Raw genomic sequence first — 6,823 nt, forward strand, 5'->3', positions numbered from 1 at the left:
TCTAGATGGCATCACTTCCTTCTGCTGCCTGGTCACCAGATTTATCACTATTTAAGCAATTATTAAACCAGCTGGAACGTCAATGTCAGAACACTATAAGTGTGCTGAATCCTCAGGACCAGCTGCAACATTTGTGGGGAAATGTGTCATAGGATGTCATATGGAACCTGTATGCCTCCATGCCCAAACACATCTCATCCTTTATCCAGGCTAGAGGTGGCCCAACACGGTACAAGAGAGATGGGAGAGTGTAAGGCTAGTCTTTGCAGGAGCTTAGGCTATAGTACTTTGTCAAGTGTGTCCTAGTGTTAACAGGGCAGATTGTGAGTTAGTGAAGTGACTGCCACTACAATCTTGTGGAAGACAGAAGCAGTACTGGCAGATACTGTGTTGGCACTGTGTAAAATTATGGTCGTGCCACAGACACAGTGCCGTAACATTCTCTATGCTGTTTGACTGTCATTTCAATAGTCAGCTCAGCCAAACTTAGGAGAACAAGGTGGAACACACCCCTAGATAGACCCCACAGTGTAAGATGGCATCCCGATTCCACTAGCTATAAAGTATTAAAATTATATTTTGAGAAATTGGAGTATGTCTGTCATATCACCAAAAATATAATACATCCGCGTGTTACTCACTACATTATGCAGATGCTTTAAATGTCTTTTTTATGTGTCTAGCTTTTGTATTTGGCTCAAAAATCCCTCTGTTCAGCTGCTCACTCATTCTGACATCCACTGCTCAGGAAAGGGCATGTCTGAGGCGAGCACTGAGCCCACCCTCACTCACCATGCATTCACTTCCTCCCTGTATCTTCTGTGCTTTGCTGGGTTTCTTCATCCAATCACTGCAGGCTGCTCTGTAACCCTTTCCTCTCTGTTTTCATCCTGCAGTCTGACAGGACATGAGTAAGCACAGAGGAGTGCTAGTCCCGCTCCTACTCTTTGGATTTTGTCCCTGCCGTTTTTTTCAACTGGGACAAAGATGATGCTGCAGCCGGACAGTATTATGTTGGATGGATGGATGGTATGGGGACCCCTAGTGGTCTTTTTCTATAAGCCATGATTTCTATAAAAAAGGAAATAACATTTTCTCATGAAATATATTAGAAAGATTATTGTTTTGCCAACATATACAACAAAGTTCTTGATTCTGACAATGCCCATTTAACAAAATGGCCCTTATTTACTAAGAGTGGAGTGTAGGTTTCTTTGTGGGTTTTAATTCCCTACAATATATTTTCCACGGTATTTACTAAGGTTTCCCTACATTTTCCACTTTCCCTACATTTTCCTTTTTTTACACATGCTCTGATCTGTCTGGTTTTCCTCAGCTCAAATCCACCACATTTTATGTGGAAACTTTAGTAAATATGTTGGGTTTTTGTGAAAATGTTGGGAACACGGCCCTTTTCAGAGACAACACCCCTTTTCCAGATGACCACGCCCCTTTTTCGGGTTTTCTTAGCAAAATGGAGAGTTAGTCTGGGTTTTTTCAATTCTGGCGCAAATTCTGGCCCAATATCTGCCGCAGACAGAATTTCTGGCGCAATGCGACAGAATTTGGCGCACAACCCGCAAAACATGTCGGGTTTGCAATAGTAAATGAGGGCCATTTGTGTAGAGGACACATCTGGTAGTTCCCAAACAGACATCAGAAACTGAGTATGGTACTGTGTGAAGTAAATCAAACAAAGTAGGTGCCCCTGTAAAAAGAACAAGGCCCGGAGAACAATTTGACCTGTTGAATATTGCTGTATTCTTGTCAAGGTTGTATTGCATTAAAATTGTGAATGTAACCACTAAGCTTTTGTGCATTTAGATAAGATGTGCATCCAACAAGACTGCTGTGCCTCTGCATAATAAAAATTTCAGTAAGCTCAAATTGGTCTGCACTTGTCTTAGATTACAGGAAACCACACGTGAACTGATTTATGGTTTTATTGATGTTGCTTTGAATGTGCAAGTAATATGTACCGTATTTATGTATGTTATACTATTCTTGTTGTCAGCCAACAGGGGGCTGTCAAATGCGAGCAACAGTGTTGACCCAGAAGTAACTTAACTCTCCCTGTCATCACCTATTTAATAGTCTAAATATCATTCATTAGCTATATAGAGAAGTTTTCCCTCATTAGTTGTCACTTACACGCATGAAGTGAGGGAATGACATCATCCAGCCATCCACTGTGTCTCTGTCCAAATCCCTCTTTGAAAGCAGCCCCCACATGATTTTTTCTCTGCACTGATGAGTCATGCTCCCCTTAGTGCTGAGAACTGGGAGGTGTGTGCAGCCTTAGCCAATGAGACACTGAATCTCTCTCTGCTGATCAGAGCAGGAAGTTAGGAGCTGCTCTCAGAGAGTGAGCTGGCTGGCAGAGCTGCAATGATTGCTGGGAGATGTAGACAAGGAGAGAGAAGGATGGCAAAGAATATCAAGCAGCCAGAGAAGACAACAGGGGCCACAGGACCTATGCATATCAGGAGGATGGTTACAGGTAGAGTGGTGGCTTTAGAGATATATATATATATATATATATTTGGGATGAGCAAATCGAATCTGACAAATCTGAATTCATTACGAATTTCACAAATCGTTTCACTAACAAGAGAGAGAGAGAGAGGGAGATGGAGTGGGAGAGAGAGAGAGAGAGAGAGAGAGAGAGAGACACTCTGTGGCTGCATGCAGTGGAAATGGAGGAAGGGAGTTCCTCCGAGCCACTTGCACAAATGGCACAATTTATGCTCACTTGCTTGCGTAGTGACCAACAAATTGTTACCAAATGGCAGCGGGATGACTTCTGGCTCTCCACCTTATTGGACCCTTGCTACCGGCACAAAATGGGGGCCTTTTTTACACCCACTGAGAGGAAAAACTGACCTACTACAAAGACATCCTACGTAGTCAGTTGGCCGATGCCTATTTGCGCCATTGTCCATCCTCTCGCAGGTCTGACTCGGGGGGGCCTTCTGTGCTCACCTTCCACTGCCATGACTGCTAGGGAGGGGAGGGGTGGCAGGAGCAGTACCAGCTCCATCAGCAGCAGCCTGAGTCTACAGTCGCTGATGAGATTTCTTCACTCACATAGTGAAGCAACTCATCAGCATCAGGTAGACATGGAGCAGAACCTGAACCAGCAGGTGGTGGCATACCTTGACATGACCATGCCAACAAACCTTGGAGATCCGCTGGACTTCTGGGTAGCCAAACTTGATTTGTGGCCACAACTAGCAGAGTTTGCCCTTGAAAAGCTGTCCTGTCCAGCCAGTAGTGTGCCATAAGAGCGGGTGTTTAGTGTGGCGGGGGCCATAGCCACTCCAAGGAGGACTCGTCTGTCCACGAAAAATGTGGAGAGACTGACCTTTGTGAAGATGAATCAGGCATGGATCAGCCAGGATTTCCAGCCGCCAATGCCAGATGCCTCAGAGTAGATTGACCATGGTGCCATACCAACACTTCACAAATATGGATAGTGGAAGGTGGAAGGGAACAACGTATGGTTCATTTTAACAGGTGGAGGTAAAAACTTCCCCTGTAAGGCCCTACTCTCGCATTATTAATTCCCTTCTTGGCAAGTGTTACTCACCCTAAATAGGGTGGCCCCACACAGGAACCTCTCCCTATTTCCTCCTACAAACACTGCAATTTCCCAGGGTTTTTAGGTGGAAATAGGGAGAGGTTCCTGTGTGGGGCTACCATTTTTAGGGCGAGAAACACTTGCCAATAAGGGAATTAATAGGGTGAGAGTAGGACCTTACAGGGGAAGTTTTTACCACCACCAGCTACAATGGACAATACGTTGTTCCCTTCCACCTTTTCGAGGAAAGTGTTACTCTTCTTTAAAAGGGCGGCCTCACACAGGAACCAATCCCTATTTCCACCTAAAAACCCTGGGAAATGGCAGCGTTTGAAGGTGGAAATAGGGAGAGGTTCCTGTGTGGGGCCGCCCTTTTTTAGGGCGAGTAGCACTTGCCACTTGTGCTTGGGGAAAAGATGGCTTTAAGTGTGGAGGAATGTTTAACCCCTTTACTCCTTAGCCTGTTATGACCTTAAAGGGGTTCTCCCTTGCTTATACTGTTTTTTGTTATTATGTTTGTGTGTTATGTGTGTATAAGTATGTGTTTTTTTATGTGTGTTGTGATTATGTATATATGTATTTTCTTACCTTTTGTGAAGATCCGGAAGCTGGCCCCTTTTTCTTCCAGTGGGTTGCTGTACACCTCGGCCTCCGCCATGTTGTGTTCGGTGGGGGGATCTTCTGACGTCCGAGGTGAATCTTTTCTTCCTGTTTCTTCCGTGGCTCAGCGACGAATCTGCGGCCTCTTCCGGCACATGCGCAGGTAGTTTTTTTTTTTACCAATAAAGTTTTTTTGTCTAATTGACAAACTGTCTGCGCTTGCGCGAAGCTACGCTATTAGCGTAGACCTAACATACGCTACGCTGTTAGCGTAGCACTAGCGTACTCGCGCATGCGCAGACAGTTTGTCAATTAGACAAAAAAAACTTTATTGGTAAAAAAAAAAAAACTACCTGCGCATGCACCAGAAGAGGCCGCAGATTCGTCGCTGAGCCACGAAGAAACAGGAAGAAAAGATTTGCCTCGGACGTCAGAAGATAGTAAGGACAGAAGCAAGAACACCCCCCCCCCCCCCCGACATCCCACTTACCGAACCCAACATGGCGGAGGCTGAGGAGCACAGCAACCCACTGGAAGAAAAAGGGGCCAGCTTCCGGATCTTCACAAAAGGTAAAAAATTACATATATACATAATCACAACACACATAAAAAAAACACATACGTATACACACACATAACACACAAACATAATAACAAAAACAGTATAAACAAGGGAGAACCCCTTTAAAGGGGTTCTCCAGTGCTTAGACATCTTATCCCCTATCCAAAGGATAGGGGATAAGATGCCTGATCGCTGGAGTCCCGCTGCTGGGGACCCCCGGGATCTCTCACGCGGCCCCCCGTTTGTAATCAGTCCACGAAGCGTGTTCGCTCCGGGTCTGATTACCGACAACCACAAGGCCGGCGGCGTGTGACGTCATGCCTCCGCCCCCGTGTGACATCACGCTCCGCCCCTCCATGCAAGCCTACGGGAGAGGGCGTGATAGCCTCCCGTAGGCTTGCAGTGAGCGTGACGTCACACGGGGGCGGAGGCGTGACGTTACACGCTGCCGGCCTTGTGGTCGTCGGTAATCAGACCCGGAGCTAACACGCACCGGGGACTGATTACAAACGGGGTGCCGCGTGCAAGATCCCGGGGGTCCCAACGGCGGGACTCCCGCGATCAGGCATCTTATGCCCTATCCTTTGGAAACATAATGGCAGAAGATCAATTACTGAGGCAAACAAACAAGGCAGCAAATCAGAATGAGGTGATAATAATGGGGGACTTTAACTATCCTGATATAAACTGGGAGACTGAGTCCCGTGAATCTCATAAAGGAAACAGGTTTCTAGCTAAAGACAAATATCTGTCCCAAATGGTGCAGGGCCCGACCAGAGGGAGCGCCCTACTGGACTTAATATTAACCAACAGACCTGACAGAGTAACTAATGTCCAAGTAGAAGGATACCTAGGAAATAGTGATCATAATATAATACATTATAGCTTGTTATTCAATAAGGGATATCTCTTGAGGGGCCACTAAAACTATGAACTTTAGGAAGGCAAAGTTTGATAATTTCAGAGAAGCCCTAAACAATATAAATTAAAAACCTCCATGCTGTCTCATTCTGCAACCATATATTCTCCTCATGCTGATGCCAACTCCAGGCTGTCTCATTCTGCCACCATATGTTCTCCTCATGCGGATGCCACCTCCAGGCTGTCTCATTCTGCCACCATATGTTCTCCTCATGCTGATGCCAGCTCCAGGCTGTCTCATTCTGCCACCATATGTTCTCATGCTGATGCCACCTCCAGGCTGTCTCATTCTGCCACCATATATTCTCCTCATGCTGATGCCAACTCCAGGCTGTCTCATTCTGCCACCATATGTTCTCCTCATGTGGATGCCACCTCCAGGCTGTCTCATTCTGACACCATATGGTCTCCTCATGCTATTGCCAGCTCCAGGCTGTCTCATTCTGCCAGCATTTGTTCTCATGCTGATGCCAGCTCCAGGTTGTCTCACACTGCTACCATATGTTCTCCTCATGTTGATACCACCTCCAGGCTGTCTCATTCTGCCAACATATGTTCTCCTCATGCTGATGCCACCTTAAGGCTATCTAATTGTGCAACCATATGTTCTCCTCATGCTGATACCAGCTCCAGGCTGTCTCATTCTGCCACCATATGTTCTCCTCCTGCTGATGTCACCTCCAGGCTTCCTGATTTTGCAACCATATGTTCTCCTTATGCTGATGCCAGCTCCAGGCTGTCTCATACTGCCACTATATGTTCCCTCATGCTGATGCCAGCTCCAGGCTGTCTCATTCTTCCACCATATGTTCTCCTCATGCTGCCGCCAACTCCAGGCTTTGTCATTCAGCCACTATAGGGTCTCCTCATGCTGCCGCCAACTCCAGGCTGTGTCACTCTGCCAGATTATGGTCTCTTTGTGCTGCTGCCACCTTCAGGCTGTTTCACTGTGCCGCCATGTTGTCCCTTTATGCTGCTGGCACATTGAATAAAACTTTTTAGGTTAATCTATTTGTAATCTTTAATTTAAATGTTAAAAAATATCTTTAATCTTTTCAATTCTGAGGCCCTATGGTCTTATCAGGTTGTTGCCACTTCCAGGCTGGGTCATTTAGCCACTATATGGTCTCCTCATGCTGCCGCCACCTCCACGCTGTGTC

The 6,823-nt window shown here is 46.2% G+C and overlaps 1 long non-coding RNA gene across 1 annotated transcript in view; it reads right to left on the minus strand.

The window, feature by feature from the left end:
- Positions 1-1,045, minus strand: part of LOC130294181 (uncharacterized) — a 78,754-nt gene extending 77,709 nt beyond the window's left edge. Inside the window, exon 1 of the long non-coding RNA XR_008848421.1 lies at positions 793-1,045. This is a non-coding gene — a long non-coding RNA (uncharacterized LOC130294181). The remainder of the gene's footprint in view (positions 1-792) is intronic.
- Positions 1,046-6,823: the final 5,778 nt, after the last annotated feature.

The sequence above is a fragment of the Hyla sarda genome, chromosome 1 (genome assembly GCF_029499605.1).
Source record: "Hyla sarda isolate aHylSar1 chromosome 1, aHylSar1.hap1, whole genome shotgun sequence".
NCBI classification, from domain to species: domain Eukaryota; kingdom Metazoa; phylum Chordata; class Amphibia; order Anura; family Hylidae; genus Hyla; species Hyla sarda.